The sequence below is a fragment of the Giraffa tippelskirchi genome, chromosome 7, assembly GCF_054371585.1.
Source record: "Giraffa tippelskirchi isolate mGirTip1 chromosome 7, T2T-mGirTip1v1.2.pri, whole genome shotgun sequence".
Classification (NCBI taxonomy): Eukaryota; Metazoa; Chordata; class Mammalia; order Artiodactyla; family Giraffidae; genus Giraffa; species Giraffa tippelskirchi.
Window position 1 is genome coordinate 45270136 of NC_137281.1, and position 18937 is coordinate 45289072.

At 39.0% G+C, this 18937-nt stretch overlaps 1 protein-coding gene across 6 annotated transcripts in view; it reads left to right on the forward strand.

Annotated features, from left to right (window-relative positions):
* The window catches only part of NETO2 (neuropilin and tolloid like 2), a 105550-nt gene that overhangs the window by 70819 nt on the left and 15794 nt on the right, over positions 1-18937 (forward strand). For 2 of the 6 annotated variants that reach the window (XR_014058997.1, XR_014058996.1), the window contains exons 10-11: positions 2784-2897; positions 15203-15377. The gene's annotated coding sequence lies outside the window, so the exon portion shown is untranslated. Of the gene's footprint in view, positions 1-2783; positions 2898-14966; positions 15092-15202; positions 15378-18937 lie in introns of all 6 variants that reach the window. The other 4 variants (XR_014058995.1, XR_014058993.1, XR_014058998.1 and 1 more) reach the window with 3 other exon arrangements.

Here is an 18937-nt window from a genome sequence, read left to right on the forward strand (position 1 = left end):
GTGTTTTGGAGAAGCATTCACAGATTTTGAACCCAAAAATAATTTTGTCAGTCTGTTATGTGAAATACCTCAAAAGACAGTTTAGCTCCAAAAATGTGCACAAGTACTTGCTGCAACTAACTCAAATATATGGCCTCTGCCTTTCACATTCATTGTCTGAAAGCAACCTTGCATTCTCAGTCAGTTTTTAATATTAAAAAAAAAAAAAAGCTTGTGATAGGAGACTTCTAAGATGGCTCCCATCAATCCTTGCCTCCCAGTATTCACAATCCCGTATCATCCCTTTTCCTTGAACGCGAGCTGGACCTAGTGACCTCCTTCTGATGAATAGAATATGGCAAAAGTGACATGTCTCTTCTGAGATTAGGTGACGGAAAGACTTCGTCTTCTGTCTTGTTTGCCCACTATTTCTGTCATGCTTTCCTGCTGTGATGGAAGCCAGTTGCCATGTTCTGAGATGCTCTGTGGAGAGGTCCATGTGACAGGAAACCGGGTTTCCTGGCAACAGCAGAGTCCCCGAGTCTAACCACATACAAAGAACTGAATCCTGCCAGCAACATGTGATGGGTCAGGAAGGGGATCCTCCCCTCCCTAGAGCCTTGAGAAGACCACAGACAACACTTTGATTATAGCTTATGTGGGACCTTGATCCACACCCAAATTACTCAGAAACCTGAGATAAATAAGTCTTGTATTAAGCTGCTAAACTTAGAGGTAATTTGTTATGCAGCCATAGATAATATGAAGCTAGAAAAGACAGTGGCAGTTCCCAATTTTCACTCCTGGGGTAAAAGTATTGATGAAACCTAACATGACGTTTTATGTTTGTGGAAGAACTATCAGTGCAGTGGGCACATCTTAAACCTGGCATCATGGATGAAGGAGAGCTGGTCTTCCTCTTCCATGGGTGCAAGTCAGCCATTTTAGCCTCCCAACCACCAGTAAAAACACTTAGATCCATTCCCTCTCAAGAATGGCAGAAGATACTGCAATTTGATTCTGCATTTGAAATGTAAATAAAATAACATTAAACCTGACTCTCGAACAGTGTCCCTTTTAAATCACTCATCAAGTCTCCTTTGAGTAAGGTGAATCTATCTTAAAATGAATGAAGGATAAAATTCTATTCCAAGTCTATATAGTAGTCCCGTAATTTAATCACAATCTCTCATATTTCCAATCATATTCACACTCAGACTGCAGAGTTAGTATCATTAGCCCACTTGCAGATGTGATCCTTGGGAAAACTGAGTAACAAAAGCAGTGGAGCCCCACCTTTGAAAAAAAGTGTGAGGGGACTGCACTAAGAAATAACAAATCATTCATGTCCAGAGCCACCTACACCCAAATTGAGAAATGTAACCAAAACATGTCTACACAGAGATTTTTCTGTTGTGATGAAAAATAAACTGATTTCCTGGAACAGAAGACTCTCTATTTTTATTTTTTTTATTTTTTTTGCACTCTGGTCAAAAGGACTAAAAGACCAGACCAGCTCCACAAAGTTTTTTCTTTCTAAAACTGTTTTCACTTCTGGCTGACAGCCAGCCATAGCTACCTGCTACAAAGGTAAAATTGTATCTTTTCTTGTATCTGTGTATAGATATTTCCTTTGAATTGGAAGCTGCTATTGCTGATTTTGTTTTGCTCAGTGGGTAGAATTATGTCCTAAATCCTTTTCTAATGTGAATGCGTCAGACCTTAGCCTCCAGAAACAGGGTAGTACCTGTTGCTTTGGAAGCTTGACGTTTTACCCTGATCTCTGCAAGAGAGGCACCAAATGAATCTAGTCTTCCCATCTGCCATTTTTAATTGCTAAATGGCAGACAGTGACTATGCTGCTTGAAGTTTAATGGCTTTTTCTGCAGAATTGGGAAAAGGGCCTGCCTTTCTGCTAGGAGCCTGTGGTTTAAAGTAAGCTACCTTACACGCGCTGTCCAAACTCTTCTCCTGCTATAGCTCCCTCCTTTCATGAGGATACCGTGTTTAGTTTTGTCTTCTCATTACCCACAAATGCTCACAGATTTTTTAAGGAAATACTACAACACCAAACCAGGTTCTCTGAAGAAACTCCCAAAGTTTGTTCATGAAAAGGAGGGAACTTCTCTGATTGGTGCAGATCAGTGCTAGGCTGAGAGGTGTACAGAGCGACTGCCTTTATCAAAAGCCATGTCTTAAAGGATATGCCAGAGAATGCTTCTGTTTAATATTTTACAAATATATAAATATATTTTTTATATTTTAATATGTACATATATTTACATATATATATATATATATATATATATATATAGTTTGCCATGCAACACATATCGTGTCAGCCATGTTACACAATATGTGGGATCCTAGTTGCCTGACCGGGGATTGAACCCACACCTCCTACATTGGAAGCACAGAGTCCCAACCTCTGGACTGCCAGTAAAGTCACAATATTTCTGTTTCAGGCTGACACTTTAACCTCTCCACCCTAGAAAAACAGCTCATTTCTCTTCCTCTCATCAGATAGGCAAAGAAAGTGATTGCACACTTTTTAACTACAGGCGTACATAAACCTACATTTCTAGAGTATTGATTTGTTGGACCATAATCTACACTGAGCTGCATTTGGCACCATGCCAGATGTGTAAAGTTGGAATTTAATGACAACATTTCAGTAGCAGCCCCAGAATTTTGTACAATACCACTGTCGGATACTAATGTAACAGTAGCAAGAAAAGGAGTAGAGAAGAGTAGAGAAACAGCTTCTTTCTCATTACCTTTTTTTCTCTTTCTTGGATATGGAGAAGCTGAAAGCAATTAACTATTTCATGGAAACTTCATCTCATAAAGAAACTCCAGTCAAAAGCAAACCATGGTCATTGTTGCTATGTCCGTGGAACTTTATCAATCAACAAAAGGTAAGTTCATTTTTGAAGTAATGAATGAAGTAATAAATGAAGTAAGTTCATTTTTGACACTTTAAAACGTTAAGTATACTGCCTATTTATGAAGTTTTTTCCTGGAGAAGTTATCAAGCAATTTTACCTTCTGAAAATATAGACATCAGAACTATTGTGAATGACATCAGCATGTGATAACATTTCTGCTTCTCATGATTTTCAAAATGGAGTTCCATTTCCTTTTAATTAGAAAGGAAGAGTGATGAAATCTAATTTTGAAAAAATGACCTTTCTTATCCTGAAGAATGGGATTTCTCAGACTCAATACTGTTAACATTTTGGGCCACATGATCCTTCATTATAGGGGGACCACTCTATGTATTCTAGGATGTTCAGCAGTGTCCCTGACTTAGGTTCCAATAACACCACCCCCATTTGTGACAACCAAAAGTGTCTCCAGGTATGGCCAAGGGTCACCTGGAAGGAGGAGTCAAAATCAACACAGGTGAGAACCACTGCTATAAAGAGACTGAAGGGCTTTTAAAAAAATAACTAAAAGCTGTTGAATTCTACGTTGAAGAAATACTTCAACTACTCAGCCATAAAAAAGAGTGAAATTTTGCCGTTTGCAATGATACGGATGAACCTATCAAACATATCATTGGTATGGAAGGTATGACGCTTAGTGAAATAAGTCAGACAGAGAAAGGCAAGTACTCTATGTTATCATTTTTATGTGAAATCTAAAAAATAAAACTGCTCAATATAACAAAACAGAAACACGCTCCCAGATATAGAGAACAAACTAGTGGTTACCAGTGGGGAGAGGGATAGGGATAGGGAAGGGGCCTAACGGGTAAGGGATGAAGAGGTACAAACTACTATGTATAAAATAAGCTACAAAGATATGTTGTGCAGTACGGGGAATATAGCTGATATTTTATAATAACTTTAAATGGAGTACAGAATGAAAAACTTTGAATCACTTTGTTGTACACGTGAAAGTAATATAATATTGTACATCAACTATGTTTCAATTAAGAAAAAGAAATATTTCAGACTTATGAAAAGATGTAAAGAATAGTGAGCACCTACATACCCAGAGCACTGCTTAACCCCCTCCCTGTTTCATTTCCTTCCTTCCTACTTCATCCCCCAGAGGTCCTGAATTGGATGTTTGTGCATACTGTGTATGTATTATACATATACTATATATATTAGTTAGAAGTTACATACTCAGGGGACTTCCCTGATGGTCCTGTGGTTAGGACTCCACACTGCCAATGCAGGGGCTGCGGGTTTGATCCCTGGTTGGAAACTAAGATCCCACATGCTGCACAATGCGGCATAGCCAAAGAAAAATAAATAGTGGTAGCTTAGTTGCTCAGTCATGTCTGACTCTTTGTGATCCCATGGGCAGTAGCCTACCAGACTCCTCTTTTTATGGGATTCTCCAGGCAAGAATACTGGAGTGAGTAGCCATTTCCCTTTCCATGGGAACCTTCCCAACCCAGGGATTGAACCTGGGTCTCCTGCATTGCAGGCAAGTTCTTTACCATCTGAGCCCCCAGAGAAAGTGGTGAAATAAATAGCTAGGTAAATATTTAATAATAAAAGCTTCCTGCTCTGGTCACTTCTGTTCTTCATTGTCTTGTGAAGAGTCTAATAAAAAATTTTTTCTTAAAAAAGAAGTTACACATTCTATTTCTCACTTTTGTGGTTGACATTCACACTTTCTCATGTGTACATAAGTCTAAAATTATATTTCTACTGTCTTTCTGAAAAGAACAAGAATCTGCCTTATCTCCATCACTCCTTTTCCATATTGCATGTTATTTTATTTCTGTGTTGTTTTTTATATCTCAAAAAAATGGTCCATAGTGACCATTTTTTATAGTGAACAGACTTCTCTCCATGCCTGTTGATTCATTTGCTCTTCATATCTTCTTGCATCCCAGACCTTACTACTGGAATCACTTCCCTTCTGCTTTCCTTTGGAAGTTATTTACTGACACTCTGCCTAGTAATCTGTCCAATTTTTACTTTTCTAAAAAAAATCTATTTCTTCCTCATAATTTGTATAATTTATCCGGATATAAAATTGATATTGACAGTAATTTTCTCTCAGTGTTTATTTTGTGAGTATCTGGCTTCCTTTCTAAATCTAAATTCCTTTATCTATCAGTAGAACCTGTCTTTTCTCTCTTAAGTGAAGTGAAGTGAAAGTCACTCAGTCATGTCCAGCTCTTTGCAACCCCATGGACTATACAGTCCATGGAATTCTCCAGGCCAGAATACTGGAGTGATGTTCTTCCCCTTCTCCAGGGGATCTTCCCAACCCAGGGATCAAACCCAGGTCTCCCACATTGCAGGTGGATTCTTTACCAGCTGAACTAGAACAGAAGCCCTTTCCCTCTTAACTGATTTTATAATATTCTCTACTATTTTGCCATTTCACTGTGATTCAGTATGTCTACATATGCATTCATTTTTGTATTATTTTTATAATATGTGGGCTCCTTGAATCTGAACATATATGTTTTTATCATTTATAGAAAATTCTTTGTCTCTTAATCGCTTAGTATTTCCATTTCTTCATATTTTCCATATGCTACATATTCTATTTAGCCATATCTGTCTTCCATTTAACTCATGGTAGTTGGTTTTCTTGGGTTCCATTGAGTCCTTAACTTGAATGATTATATTGCTTGTTTCTAGAAATTCTATTTAGTTCTTTTCTAAATAGACCTGCTCCTTTTATGGTATCTTTTTCTTTTCCTTTGTTTTTATTCTCTTTTCTCTTTTTAACAATTTTATACATATTGTATATTCTGTATTCCACAGTTCCACTACCTAAACTTCTTGAGGGTTCTTGTTACCTCTGTTGACTAATGCAAATAGTAGTTGGTTTGCTTGGGTGATTGTTAATTTTCTTTTTATTTTCAGTACATCTATGAAAAGGCATTGTATCTATAGGAATTTGATGAAGGCTGGTGTGAGGTATATTTCCTCCAAAAAAGATTTGCATTTTGCTTCTCTGAGATACTCCCAGAGTACTTTCAACCCAGAATAAATTTAGATTTAACTGCATATTGGGATTTTCAAAAAAAAATAAAATTCTTTTTATTAAAATATAATTTACATTAAGTAAAAAGCATAAAATTTGTGTCTAGTTGGATGAGTTTTCATAAATATATGCACCCATGTAGCCACCTTTCCAATCAATATATAAAACCTTTTCATTAGGAATTTGCTGGTGGACCAGTGGTTAAGACATGGGCTTTCACTGCCAAGGGCTTAAGTTTGATCCCTGGTTGGGGAACGAAGATCCCACAAGCCACTCGATGTGGCCAAAAATAAATAAATAAAACCTTTGTTCTCACCCCAAAAGGTTCCCTTGAGCCCTGTCTCCTAACCTCTACTAACACTGATTTACTTTCTGTCACCATAGTGTTGATTCATATTTCCTAGAGTTTCATATAAATAGAATTGTGTTAAGTACTCTTTTGTGTGTGAATTTCTTTAATTCAAAATAACGTTATTCCCATTCATCTATGTTGTTATATATATCATAGTGCATACTTTTTATTGCTTAGTAGTATTGCAGACTTGAATATGCCCCAATTCATTTATTCTTTTTTTTGATGAATGTATTGATTCAATTTTTGGCCATTATGAAGAATACACATATTCTGTATATCTGTATATACGAATGTATATATGTATGAATGTATATCTGTATACATTCATGCACAAGTCTTTCTGTGGGTGTATATGTTTATATCTCAGTCAGTGTCAAAGGGAGCTTCCAAGATGGCACTAGTGGTAAAAACAAAAACAAAAACCTGCCTGCCAATGCAAGAGATGTAAGAGATGGGTTCAATCCCTGGGTCAGGAAGGTCCCCTGAAGGAGGGCATGGCAACCCACTCCAGTAGTCTTGCCTGGAGAATCCCATGGACAGAGCAGCCTGCTGGGCTACTGTCCATAGGATTGCAAAGAGTCGGACATGACTGAAGAAACTTAACACAATATCAAAGGATAGGATTGCTAGATCATATGTAAGTACACATTGAACATTTAAAGAAATTGGCAAACTGTTTTCCCAAAATTGCTGCACCATTTTACAACCTCACCAACAATATATGAGTGTTCCATCTTCTATACATGCACATGAACACTTATAATGATTAGCCTTTTTAATTTTAGCCATGCTAATGGGGATGACATGACATTGTTTTAATTTGTATTTCCCTAATGACAATTGATGTTTTTATCTTTACAAATACTTACATATCTTCTTTAGTCAGCTTTTATATAAATATTTTGCCAATATTTTAATTAGATAGTTTTGTTATATGTAATATATATGTATACACACAAACATACATATATCCCAAATGTAAGTCCTAAGTCAGATGCATGTGTTATAAAATTTTCTGGATTTTATTCTTTTTTTCCATAAGTATTTTAAACAGAATAGTTCACATTCTGTGTTCATGGATCCCATTATCTAAACTTCCAACTGATTGCTGCTGCTCAATAGAAATGCAGTTGATTTTTGTGTCCTAACTTTATAACAATCTTGCAAAACTCATCCTAGTGGTATTTTATAGATTCCTCTCAATTTTTTATGTATACAAACATAACACCTGTGAGTAAAAGCAATTCTAGATCATGTCATTTTATTTCTTTTTCTTGCCTTAATACACTGGCTAGGACCATCAGTAAGATTGAAATAGAAATGGCAAGAGTGGATATTCTTTTAATGGTTTTCATCTTAGGAAGAAAGCATTCAGTCTTTCAGCATTTAATTTTATTTAGATATACATTTTTCATAGACGCCTTTTATCAAGTTGAGGAAATTCCTTTTATACCTAGTTTGCTATGAGATTTCATGTGTATAGGTGTTGAATTTTATTAAGTACTTTCTCAGCATCTATTGAGATGATCATGTTTCTCTTTTTATATGATAAATGACATTGCTTGATTTTTCAAATGTTAAACCAACCTTGAATACCTGGGATACGTTTACTTGGTTGCAATGTGTTATACTTTGTACATACAGCTGGATTTAATTTCCAATACTTGTTAAGAATTTTTGCATCTGTATTTATGAGGAATGTTTGTTTTAAGCCTTGTGATATGAGTTGGGAAGTAATTTACTTTCTTCTGCGTGTTCTAATTTTGCATAGAATTAGTATTACTTCATCCTTAAATGTTTAATAGAATTCACCAGTGGAGCCATCTAAGTTTGCCTGATATTTTATTTGTTTAAAGATTTTTAATGGGAAATTTATTTTTTTAATTGAGATAAGGTTATTTAATTTCCTGTTTCTTCTTGAGTCAGCTCTAGAATTCAAAGAATTTGGGTACTTCATTTAGGTTGTTGATTTTATTGGCATAACATGTTCTTATTACTCTTTAAATATCTGTAGAATCTGCTGCAATGTCTCTTCCTTCCTTCTTGATAATAGTAATTTGCATCTTTTCTCCTTTGTTTTAATCAGTCCAGTTCAAGGTTTACAACTTTATTGATGTTTACCAAGGCCCAGCCTTTGGTTTATTTTCTCTATTATTTGTCCATTTTTTAATTTTATTGATTTCTATTTCTGTAGTCTTGTTTTCTTCTTTCTATATAATTTGGGTTTATTTTGTTATCTTTCAAGTTTCTTAAGATGGAAGATTAGATCATTGATTTTAGACTTTTCTATTATTAGTGATGTTTCTACTACTGATTTCCAATTTAATTCTTCTGTGGTTAAAAAACACATCCTGTATGATCTCTGTCATTTTAATTTTTTAAAACTCATTTTATAGCCCAGCATAGGTCTCTCTTGGTAAACATTTCTTGTGAAATTTAAAAGGATATATGTTCTGTAGCTGTGGGTATATTCTAAATCTTAAAAGCAATCAGAAAAAGAGGCTGATTATATATACACATATGTGTAATGGTCTAAACAAATCATTAGATGGTTATAACCCTCATTACATCATATCTATCACTTTTCAGTCAATTATTAAGATAGGTGTTTTGAAATCTCAAATTGCAACCTAAGATTTTCCTATTTCCCCATTCACTTCTGTCTGGTTTTGCTTCATGTATTTTGAAGTTCTCTTGTAAGTATACTCATTTAAGATTGTCTTGTTGTTGAATTATTATAAAGCTATCCACTTTGTGCCTGACAACATAACCACTGTAGTCCTTTACATTGTAACCCTGACAATGTAGACCATTTACATATAATGTAATTTTTGTGGTTAAGTTTTAATTTACGATCTTGCTAGTTTCCTGTGTGGCCCATCTGTCCCATATACTCTTTATTATTTTTCTCTTTTCCTGATTTCAGTGGAAGTGAGAAATAGATTTAAGGGACTAGATCTGATAGAGAGAGTGCCTGATGAACTATCGACGGAGGTTCATGACATTGTACAGGAGACAGGGAGCAAGACCATCCCCAAGAAAAAGAAATGCAAAAAAGCAAAACGGCTGTCTGAGGAGGCCTTACAAATAGCTGTGAAAAGAAGAGAAGTGAAAAGTAAAGGAGAAAAGGAAAGATATACCCATTTGAATGCAGAGTTCCAAAGAATAGCAAGGAGAGATAAGAAAGCCTTCCTCAGTGATCAATGCAAAGAAATAGAGGAAAACAATATAAAGAGAAAGACTAGAGATCTCTTCAAGAAAATTAGAGATACCAAGGGAACATTTCATGCAAAGAGGGGCTCAATAAAGGACAGAAATGGTATGGACCTAACAGAAGAAAGATATTAAGAGGTGGCAAGAATACACAGAAGAACTGTATAAAAAAGATCTTCACGACCCAGATAATCATAATGGTGTGATAACTCACCTAGAGCCAGACATCCTGGAATGTAAAGTCAAATGGGCCTTAGGAAGCATCGCTACAAACAAAGCTAGTGGAGGTGATGGAATTCCAGTTGAGCTATTTCAAATCCTAAAAGATGATGCTGTGAAAGTGCTTCACTCAATATGCCAGCAAATTTGGAAAACTCAGCAGTGGCCACAGGACTGGAAAAGGTCATTTTTCATTCCAATCCCAAAGATAAGGCAATGCCAAAGAAAGCTCAAACTACCACACAATTGCACTCATCTCACACGCTAGTAAAGTAATGCTCAAAATTCTCCAAGTCAGGCTTCAGCCGTACATGAACCATGAACTTCCAGATGTTCAAGATGGTTTTAGAAAAGGCAGAGGAACCAGAGATCAAATTGCCAGCATCTGTTGGATCATCGAAAAAGCAAGAGAGTTCCAGAAAAACATCTATTTCTGCTTTATTGACTATGCCAAAGCCTTTGACTGTATGGATCACAATAAACTGGAAAATTCTGAAAGAGATGGGAATACCAGACCACCTGACCTGCCTCTTGAGAAATCTGTATGCAGGTCAGAAAGCAACAGTTAGAACTGGACATGGAACAACAGACTGGTTCCGAATAGGAAAAGGAGTATGTCTAGGCTGTATACTGTTACCCTGTTTATTTAACTTATATGCAGAGTACATCATGAGAAACACTGGGCTGGATGAAGCACAAGCTGGAATCAAGATTAAAAATATTGAAATATCAATAACCTCAGATATGCAGACAACACCACCCTTATGGCAGAAAGTGAAGAAGAACTGAAGGTGAAAGTGAAAGAAGAGAGTGAAAAAGTTGGCTTAAAGCTCAACATTCAGAAAACTGAGATCATGGCATCTGGTCCCATCACTTCATGGCCAATAGATGGAGAAACAGTGGAAACAGTGGCAGATTTTATTTTCTGGGGCTCCATAATCACTGCAGATGGTGACTACAGCCATGAAATTAAAAGACACTTACTCCTTGAAAGGAAAGTTATGACCAACGTAGACAGTATATTAAAAATAGAGACATTAGTTTGCCAACAAAGGTCCATCTAGTCAAGGCTATGGTTTTTCCAGTAGTCATGTATGGATGTGAGTTGGACTATAAAGAAAGCTGAGCACAGAAGAATTGATGCTTTTGAACTGTGGTGTTGGAGAAGACTCTTGAGAGTCCCTTGGACTGCAAGGAGATCCAACCAATCCATCCTAAAGGAGATCAGTCCTGAGTGTTCATTGGAGGGACTGATGTTGAAGCTGAAACTCCAATACTTTGGCCAGCTGATGTGAAGAACTGACTCCTTGGAAAACACCCTGATGCTGGGAAAGATTGAAGGTGGGAGGAGAAGGGGATGACAGAGGATGAGAGGGTTGGATGGCATCACTGACTCGATGGACACGAGTTTGAGTAAACTCCGGGAGCTGATGATGCACAGGGAGGCCTGGTGTGCTGCAGTCCATGGGGTCGCAAAGAGTCGGACACAACTGAGCAACTGAACTGAACTTATTTCTTTTGTATTAGGTTTTTCCCCACCATTATTCCATTTTTATCTTGACCCTGCCTGCCAATGCAAGAGACGTAAAAGATGCAGGTTCAATCCCTGGGTAGGGAAGATTCCCTGGAGGAGGACATGGCAATCCACTCTAGTATTCTTGCCTAGAGACTCCCAAGACAGAAGATCCTGGTGGGCTACAGCCATAGGGTCCCAAAGAGTCAGACACAACCGAAGCAACTTAACACACACACAATAGCTTATTAGCTATTACACCTTTGCTTTTTTTTTAATGGTTTGCTCTAAGGTTTTCAATATTCATTGTTAATTTATACAGTCTATCTTCAAATAATTTTATTTCACTTCAGATGTAATGTCAGAACCTGACACCAGAAGCATTTATTTCCCCCTTTCATCTTGTCTACTCTTATTATTATACATTTTATCTCTATAAGGCCCACATACATTATTATTACTTCAGCTTAATCAATCATGTTTTTAAAATTTTTTTCAGAAAGAGAAGTCTCTTGTATTTACCCACATATTTGCTATCTCCTACACTCTTTCTTCCTTTTTAAAGATCCAAATGTCTGTCTAATATCATTTTTCATCTGCCTGAAGAATTTCCTATGCCATTTGTACTATGTCTCAAAGCATTTGTTTGTCTAAAAATCAGTACTTTGGAAAACAAGTTTGCTGGCTATGTAATAATTCTAAGTTGACTGATTTTCCTTGTCTTTTAGCATTTTAAAGATGGATTATTATTGTCTTCTGGCTTGTATTGTTTCTGACAGGAAGTCTGTGGTCATTCAATATTTCTATATATAATGAGCCTCTTTTTTACGACTACTTTTAAGATTTTTCTATTTTTCACTTTATCATTGCATTCTGGTGGAGTCCACAACCTCTGCTGACCCTGTAGATCTCTAGAGAGGCCCAGCAAAGCATCAGTTGGAAGTCTTGGTTACTTTTGTGTTTGAATATGACTAACTGACTTGGTCTGTAGTAAACTTGTCATAGTATCATTTACATTTGCAAATGCCAATAAATCAAGGCAAAAGTCTGGGCACTTTCACATTATTGTTTATCTATGTGAATATTCAAAAAACCTGCTGCCCTGTATTAAAGAAACACAGAATCTGACAGTTATTAAAGTAGTAAACACACATTTTACTAGGAACTATTACAATAGAGGAAAAGAGACTTCAGTGTAGAACTGGGCTCAACTCCAAATACAGCATGGAATAGTGGTGATTTGTTACTATGGAGCAGGCTGAGGCTCAGTGGATGAAAAATTACTAAAACATCAAGGAGAAGGCCTGGTTAAACAGACTTAAACAGGATTCTTTGTGAGGGCAGGATAAGGTGATGAGACATCATCTGGGAAATGGTGCAGATGTGAGGAATTTGATCAGAGATTGAGAGTGATCAGATATCAAGGATGGAAGGGTTTTCTCTAAACTAGCTTAGAATGATTCTTGCGACAAGTAGGTGATGCAGACCTGACAAGGACAGATGCCAAGTTGGGGCCTAGAGATCTTCAAGGAGACTGAATAAAATTTAGTCAAGGAGGGAACCTCTGTCATTAACAAGAGCAAATACACATCTTCTCAAGTATACACAGAACTTTCTCCAGGATAGACCACTTACTAGGCCACAAAACAATTCTTAACCAATTAAAGAGGCTTGAAATCATACAAACAATCTTTCTAACCACAATACAATGAAACTAAAAATCAACAGCTGGAAAATCTACAGAAATGTACAGATTAAACAACACACTGTTAAACAACCAAAGGGTCAAAGAAGAAATCACAAGAGAAATTATAAAATGTCTTGAGACAAAGGAAAATGAGAATACAACCTACCAAAACATATGAGATGCAACAGAAGCAGTGCTAAGAGGGAAGCTTATAGCCATAAAAGCTTACATTGAAAAAGACCTCAGATCAGCTACCTAACTTTACACCTCAAGAAGCTAGAAAAAGACGAACAAACTAAACCCAAAGGTAGCAGAAAGAAATTAATAATAAAGATTAGAGCAAAGGTAAATGCAACAGAGGGTAGGAAAAAATCTTTTATTTCTTCTTATGAATTTTGTGAAACTACAAACCTTAAACTAATCACCCCTTTCTCTCAGACTTTCTGTCCTAGAAAGTTCACACCACAAAGTATATTCCTTCAGTTCTGTTTGCTCAACTTGATGATTGAATTCTGTGCCCTAGAATCTATTAAACTGCCCGTGAGCCCCTTACTCCTTGTTTTTTCTATGATGTTCACAGCATACACTGTTCTTTTCTACTAGTAATGTACTGAGAACTCAAAGAAATAAAAGGGCACATATAAGAAATAACAAATGCCAGATTTATCGGCACTGAAAGAAATTAAGCCAGAAGGCTTCCTAAAGTGTTCTGGGCACTTTTCGGAAGGAGGAAAAGAAGGACAACCTTATCAGAAGGTGGGCAGACTTCCCAAACAATAGGAAGACTTGGATTGCAGAGGGATTCCTGAAGCTGGCAATGAACTAGGAGCCTGTTGTGTGTCTGAGTAACTGTGAGCAGCCCTCTTCTTGTACCTCCACCAGGCAGGAAGGGCTGCACAAGCCTCCTTGGAAGGTCTTACTCACCCAGGTATGTTTTTTTAAAAAATTCTGTGATGATAAAGGGAGTAGAATGTGGGTGCCACATTATTAATTCTGATTGCTCAGCATATGCTTGTATACTTTCACACACATCCAGAATCTAGGATCTCACACCATCACACCTTTTCATAGTGCTGAGCTGGAGATGAAAGGGAATAGAATAAGTGCCAAGGAAACCAGAAAAGATGAAAGGATTCATTTCTTCAAATAACTCCAAAGAAAGACTTGAGAGACTCAAATTCTGCTTGATGGAGTGAATGCTGCAGATCACATCAGCAATCAATAAGACAGAGTGTATCTCCAGAGAGCTTTGAATAGGAAAACAATGAGCCCTAGCCCCTCAAAGTTGGGGTTCCTTGGATCTTGGTCAGTCTGTCGGGAGTGCTACCCCATTGGGGAAACTGTTCCTTCTCAACTGACAGAATGGACAAAGTTTTACAATTGATCACACAATCACCTTCATACCTTTACAAACAAAGCAATTGTATTAGTCAGGACTCTGACTTGAATATAACATAGCCTAATATAAATTAGTTAAGTAAAAAATGGAAATTTATATGACTCACATAGATAGGAAGAATATAGGAAAACTTGCATAATACAGAGGTTCTGCAGGAACCAGGGCTTCAGAGACAGCAACCTGGGACCTGACACTTCCATCTCTACACACATCTGCTTCTCAGTGTTGATCTCATTCTCTTCCTGTAAGCAGGCTTCCTGCACATGGCAAGTACATGCTTACATTCTCTCAGCACCTTTGTTTCAAAGGTAAAAATGTCCCAGGAAGAAATCTCATGGGTTGATTATTGTACCACTTCTGAAACCAGTGGGTCAGCATATTCTAATGGGCTAGGTCTGGGTCACTTGCCTCCCTCATGGTGTGCATGGACACCCTCACCTGGAGTGGGAGAAGACTTCCTGAAGGAAAAGGGTATGTGGGTGCTTTCACTGGGAGAGGAGAGCAGACATGCTGAGTGGCTATGGTACAACATGACGCCCTATCTGCTCTGAGATGCTTTTTGTCTTTTATCTTCCCCACACTTCCCACCCAAATGGCATTAAATAACGTCCTGGATGCTTCATTTACTATTTAGGGCATGCGATTGGTAAAAAAAAATTATTCCCAAGACAAATGGATGGTAACCCAGAAGCCCAGAATTGAGATGAGAAGTTGCCTAGGGAAATTCAGGGAAAGAGTTGAGACAGAGGCATGGAAAAGGTATAAGATAAGGGCAAACTTTAATATTTATTGAGCACTTACTAAGATTTATTAAGTACTTACTCTATTATAAACTTTACTCTGCCTTTTCTTCACACCTCTATTTCACAGGTGATATAACTGAAGCTTAGAGAGGTTAATCAACATTCAAAGGTCACACAGCTCCTACCTGGCTGTGTAAGGAGTTCCAGAGCCCATTCTCTCAATCAGCTTTCCACATTGCCTATCAGGTGAACTAGATGTCAAAAAGACTGGAGGTTAAGCAACAAATGGATGGGTTATTGAAGTGAGTGCTTTTTACTTTTTACTTTCCTATATATTCTAGATTTCTTTTCATGAATGTATATTACTTCTATAATTAAAACAAAAGCACCTTGTGCAGAAAACAGTGGCACTTGGGCTATGGCTGTGAATCTGCTCTGAACTCACTTCCAAACCCTGACAAACTTTCTTTCCCCAGCTCTGAGCCTCAGTCCTAGATCATATCTGTGGCTGCTGACAGCTCAGATTTCCTGGGATCTTTGTCTGACCTCCACTCCCAGGCTTCCCTGGTGGCTCAGATGGTAAAGAATCTGCCTGCAATGCAGGAGACTCAGGTTTGATCCCTGAGTCGGGAAGAGTCCCTGGTAAAGGAAATGGCAACCTACTTCAGTATTCTTGCCTGGAGAATCCCATGGACTAAAAAGCCTGGTGGGCTATAGTCCATGGGGTTCCAAAGAGTTGGGTACAACTTAACAACTAACACTTCCCAGGCAAGCAAGGGGACCAGTTTCTGGAACTAAGTTAGGTGAGAAGACTGGATCCATGGATGCAGAATCCAAAACAGAAAGGAACCAGATGAGATGGACCAGGAAGCCAAAAATTTCCAGGTCCAGAGTCCAAGGCATGGGACAAGGACAACCACCTGGTGTGAAGGAAGGGCTGACAGAGACCAGGTGAGACAGCCCAGCTGGTGCAGGAGAGGCTCCCACTCAACCAAGCTGAGGCAGAGAGGGTGAGCATCCATGGACATTGGCCTCCCTCCATCTGCACCCTTTCCTCTGGGGAACTACCCCTTGCCCACTGCACACAGTGTCAACAGGGCCTGTCCCTCCTGAGCAGAGTGTTAGAAGGACTGAGGACAGATGAAGCACATGCTTGCTCGTGGGGACACGTCACTGTTTCTGATGTCACAGTCCCAGAGCTGTGCTAGTTCCCATCTGAACCAAAGATTGCTTCTTCCACTTTTCCCTCAGTTAAGTGTTTGCTTAAATTCGCCAAAGTCAGTCTCTCTTTCTTGTAACCAAAGAACCCTAATAGATACAACTCTGTCTGTTTGGATAATATAATTTTGCTCTGACAAATTAATAATCACTTAGTGAGTCCCACTGAGTGCCAAGATTTGTGCTGAGCACTGCCACATGTTCAGTCGCTTCAGTCTTGTCTGACTCTTTGAGACCCTATGGACTGTAGCCCGCCAGGCTCCCCTGCACATGGGATTCTCCAGGCAAGAATATGAGTGGGTCACCATGGCCTCCTCCAGGGGATCTTCCCTACCAGGAGTTGAACCCACATCTCTTAAGTCTCCTGCATTGGCAGGCGGGTTCTTTACCACTAGCGCCACCTGGGAAGCCCAAACACCCTTCTACCGAGGCCCAGCCCAGTGCCCAGGATCCCACAACACCTCATGTGTTCTCATTATGTTCCCTTGAATGTGAAACAGCCACATTCAGGTGTGTCACTTAGCTTACGGTGAATGGTGCTCTCGGATTCGTGGTCGCTGAAGATTTACCTCCAGAACCAAAGACAGTTTCAGTCACTCACAGCTTTGTGCAGATTTATATTTAAAGTGAAAGTGAGAGAAAAAGCTTCTGACACAGATATCAGAACGGGACAGGAGAGTACCTGCCTCATTAGTTTAAGCGGGGCCTTATATATTTCTCAACTGGCTGCTGAAAATAGATAAAAAGAATACCTCAAGGTTGTAAGAGTTCCAGCAGACCCTTTCCCAAGGCATATGTCCTGAGATAACTTTGGTACAAGATTAGCCAGGGAGAACAGTTCCAGGCAACCTCCTTGGGCAAGATATACTGTTGCTGTGTAATCATGGATCTAAGGCTTGAGAAACGGGTTTCCAGTCAAGATTTGTTACAATTATAATCATTAACATAGAGGTCAAGAAAAGCATTTCCATGAGCAAGGCATTGTGTTGTGTGATTATTAGTTCTGGGCCCTAAAGAAAGGCCAGTTCTTGGGTAAAATATATTGTTGCACAAGGCTTCAAGGAAAGCATGAGCGAGCATGTTCCCCTCCTCCTTAAAGGGGCCTAAGCTTTCACTCTTTCATCAGGATGTCCCAAGACAACCAGAGCTATGACTGTGGACCGGGCAGAAGAGACGCTTCTGGGGTGCTGCCTCCAGGGGTTAGAGAAGTTCAGTTGAGTCTCGAAGAAATCTTCATCCCAGCACCCAGCAAACAAGAAGGGGGTGGGAAAAGTTTGCCAATTGATTGATGATTGCTCCAGGGCTGGGCCACAAAAACAGAAATTCTCTTCACCTGAGCCAGCCAGTCTCCAAGCAGCCCTGGGCCAAAGAAAGGGGTGAGATGCCCAGACTGAGAGGGTGGAACTTGAGCTTGAGAGGCTGCCCCGGCCCTGGAACTTAATTTAGACATCCAGCTCCACCCCTTCCTCTGGGCTGATTTTAACCTCCATTAGCCAATTTGTCTCCTGTTTCCATCTCTCCTCCCTCAGACTTTTCTCCTCATGCGGATGCTGATCCTGCCTCCTCCTCCTGACTCCCTGGCAGAGAGACCCAGCCCTAGGCCCTCCCCGAGTCCTTCCCTTAAGAGTGGTGCCAGCTCACCTGAGCCCACCAGGTGGGCCTTGGGCCACAAAGAGGGGAGTTCTGAAGAAGTGCTAAGTCTTCCACAAGAAATATTTAAATGTAATCTTCCCTTTAAACTTGTCTTGCTGAGAAAACTGGTTCAGACTGAAAGCAGTGTGACCAAATGGAAAAAGCTTTTTTTAAAAAAAGGTTACAAAAATATCACAACTGATAGTTGCACAGTGACACTCAAGAGGGGTGGAAAATTCAATTTTAGATGGAACTCAAAGTAATACTCACACATTTCCCCCCATGCCAGCACAGCACTGGAAACTGAAAACAGCACGTGGCTGGTGACCATAAACAGACTCTGGGTGCGCTGAACCAACAGCCAGCCCAGCACATCCACCAGCAGGTCAGCCCTATCTGGTGCCCAGTGGTCATCTCCCATCAAATGATCCCATTCTTTTAAGCCAATATCATTTCAGTCTGAGGCTGAAACAGCTCGTAGAGGAAGGGACACTATTGAGATTTTAGTCTCACTCATTGAGGGTGGAGTATGGAGGAGCTGGCCCCCTTCTCCAGGGCACTGCCCTCTTGGACCAGAGGGAGGCCCACCTTTATCTCTACCATAGGCCTTTATGAATTATCTTAATAATCATTCATTACATAAACAAAACATGTGAGTTTTAGCAAATGAAAATGTTGACAAGCAAAAATGAAAACTACACATGTCCAGCCACTCTGAGATTACCACTCCAGCTCCTAGTGGATAGCCTTCCAGATTTTTTCCATGTACAGAAAAACTATGACAAACCTAGACAGCATATTAAAAAGCAGAGACATTACTTTGCCGACAAAGGTCTGTCTAGTCAAAGCTATGGTTTTTCCAGTGGTCATGTATGGATGTGAGAGTTGGACTATAAAGAAAGCTGAGCACCAAAGGATTGATGCTTTTGAACTGTGGTGTTGGAGAAGACTCTTGAGAGTTCCCTGGGCTGCAAGAAGATCAAACCAGTCAATCCTAAAGGAAATCAATCCC